The sequence below is a fragment of the Triticum aestivum genome, chromosome 7A (assembly GCF_018294505.1).
Source record: "Triticum aestivum cultivar Chinese Spring chromosome 7A, IWGSC CS RefSeq v2.1, whole genome shotgun sequence".
Lineage (NCBI taxonomy): Eukaryota > Viridiplantae > Streptophyta > Magnoliopsida > Poales > Poaceae > Triticum > Triticum aestivum.
The window spans coordinates 148,540,605-148,543,905 of NC_057812.1; positions in this window are offsets into that span (position 1 = coordinate 148,540,605).

Genomic DNA, 3,301 nt, shown 5'->3' on the forward strand with positions numbered 1-3,301 from the left:
TAGGGGATCGGAAAAGTTTTCGAGGGTACAGTATTCAACCCAAATTTATTGATTCTACACAAGGGGAGCCAACGAATATTCTCAAGTATTAGCAGCCGAGTTGTCAATTCAACCACACCTGGAAACTTAATATCTGCAGCAAAGTGTTTAGTAGCAAAGTGATATGATATTAGTGGTAATGGTAGCAAAAGTAATATTTTTGGGTTTGTAGTGATTGTAACAATATCAACAGAAAGGTAAATAAGCAAAGAACAATATAGGAAAATCTCGTAGGCGTTGGATCGCTGATGGAGAATTATGCCGGATGCGATCGATCATGTAACAGTCATAACCTAGGGTAACACAGAACTAGCTCCAGTTCATCAATGTAATGTAGGCATGTATTCCGAATATAGTCATACGTCCTTATGGAAAAGAACTTGCATGACATCTTTTGTCCTACCCTCCCGTGGCAGCGGGGTCCTATTGGAAACTAAGGGATATTAAGGCCTCTTTTTAATAGAGTACCGGACCAAAGCATTAACACATAGTGAATACATGAACTCCTCAAACTACAGTCATCACCGAGAGTGGTCCCGATTATTGTCACTTCGGGGTTGCCGGATCAAAACACATAGTAGGTGACTATAGGCTTGCAAGATAGGATCAAGAACTCAGATATATTCATGAAAACATAATAGGTTCAGATCTGAAATCATGGCACTCGGGCTCTAGTGACAAGCATTAAGCATAGCAAAGTCATAGCAACATCAATATCAGACCATAGTGGATACTAGGGATCAAACCCTAATAAAACTAACTCGATTACTTGATAAATCTCATCCAACCCATCACCGTCCAGCAAGCCTATGATGGAATTACTCACGCACAGCGGTGAGCATCATGAAATTGGTGATGGAGGAAGGTTTATGATGACGATTGTCGGTGTCAAAACCGGCGGATCTCAGGTAGGGGGTCCCGAACTGTGCGTCCAAGGCGGATGGTAACAGGAGACATGGAACACGATGTTTTACCCAGGTTCGGGCCCTCTCGATGGAGGTAAAACCCTACGTCCTGCTTGATTAATATTGATGATATGGGTAGTACAAGAGTAGATCTACCACGAGATCAGAGAGGCTAAACCCTAGAAGCTAGCCTATGGTATGATTGTATGTTGTCCTACGGACTAAAACCCTCCGGCTTATATAGACACTGGAGAGGGCTAGGGTTACACAAGGTCGGTTACAAAGGAGGAGATATACATATCCGTATTGCCTAGCTTGCCTTCCACGCCAAGTAGAGTCCCATCCGGACATGAGACGAAGTCTTCAATCTTGTATCTTCATAGTCCAATAGTCCGGCCAAAGGATATAGTCCGGCTGTTCGGAGACCCCCTAATCCAGGACTCCCTCAGTAGCCCCCGAACCAGGCTTCAATGACGATGAGCCCGGCGCGCAGTGTTGTCTTCGGCATTGCAAGGCGGGTTCTTCTCCAACTTTCAAGTGTTCGTAAGCAATGTCCGGCTCCATAAATGTTGAACCTCTTGGCTTCTGTGCCCAATAAGGGCTATCTCCCATGTGTCGAATGAATACGAGGCGCCAGGGTGTTTTTACATTCGCCCCCCTAGCCAGATAAATAATTTTCTATTAAAGGGATGGGGATTCTTAGATCCAATCCATATCATCTTCCCCCAGCGAGAATTCATCAGAGCGTGCTTCGGAAAGATCCATTCCAGCATGGCCGACCTCCGCAGCTCCTCCTCCCGCCCCCGTAGCCCTAAGCCCGGTGATTGGGAGAGGTTTTCAGTCCCGCACAGTCGATTAGTCGAGCTGCAGACTAAGGGATTTCTCCCTCCGGTGTACATGGTGCCCGTTCGAGCCGGGCTCGCCACCTACAATGGCGGGGAGCAAGCGGAGAACTTTCCCTGTCCCTCCATGGGGGAACGGGTTTGCCTTGTTCCTTACTTAATAAGGGGACTCGGATTTCCAATCCATCCGTTCCTCCGCGGGCTCCTGGAGTTCTATGACCTCCAACTACACAATCTCACCCCTGCCTCCATCCTACACATTGCTGGCTATGTTGCTATGCGAGTTGTTCCTGGGCTGCGAGGCTCACTTCGAGCTGTGGAAAAGGCTATTATGCCTTGTCCCTCGCACACAGAGGGAATCACTTTATCAAGTGGGAGGAGCCGAAATATGGCGTATCACCGATACCGGATACCTATCCGGTACCCCGAAGAAGCCGTCCGAAGACTGGCCTTCAGAATGGTTTTATATGGAGGACGTCCCCCTTGCGGACCCTGTTCGGCGGGGTCTACCCGAGTTCAACAATGCTCCTTTGAAGAAGCGCCGAAGTTGGCGCCCACGGAGCCCCCAGGTGGAAGACAACGGAGAAGTCCTCTATCTGATGAACTGGATCAAAGCACTAGCTCGATCCGGACTGACAATAATCGAAGTTATGTCGATTTGCATAATGCGGGGAGTGCAGCCACTCCAATATCGTGGGCACCCTTGTGGTGTTATAACGGGGCGGATGACGCCACCCGCTGCGGGCGTAAGGGTCCAGATAATGCTGCCGCTTTAGCGAAGATTCTGTCCGAACTGTTCAAGGGAGAGGAAGAGGAGTTCACCCGCATCAAGCCACGGGATGGATTCTCTATGTACAATCCTCCAAGCTGGGTAAGTTATATTTCCCTGCTCCCATTTTTCCCGCATTCTTAGTCGTAAGTATCCACCTTGCCACCTTGTGGCAGGAACTGCGAAAAGCCATAAAGGAGGTCAGCAGCCCTTCTCCACAACCAGAGAACCTTGACCGGGCCATCGATTCCGGACTCGAAGAAGATCCGGTTATCTCCATGGAACTGATAGACCGGCAGTTCTATCAGTTAAGCTGCGACGATGCCCCGGTGGCCATTACGGCCGACTATCCCGGACTGCTCCATGCATCGCAGGTAAGAAAAATCAAAACATCCCAACTCCAAAACTAGGATCCCCTTTTAGGCTCTTCACACACCATATACACATGGCATCTTTTACAGGGAAGGCATTCGGGACGCCCTGCCGAACCCGCTGCAACTCGCCAACAAGAGGTGCCGAGGCCGGGTAGGCCAAAAAGGAAGGCGGTCAGGACGGAGACGCCGGCGCAAAGGTATAGGAAAAACCCTGCTCCGTGGTTGTCGTCTTTCTCAAAATGTAATGACGCCCGCATTTCTTTAATAGAAAGAACGCTCGCTGGAATATGTCCGGCGATGCTGCCAATCAAGCTTCCACCAGTCGAGCGCCAGGACCGGACATAGAGGCGGAAGGCGATATGGGGCAGGCGC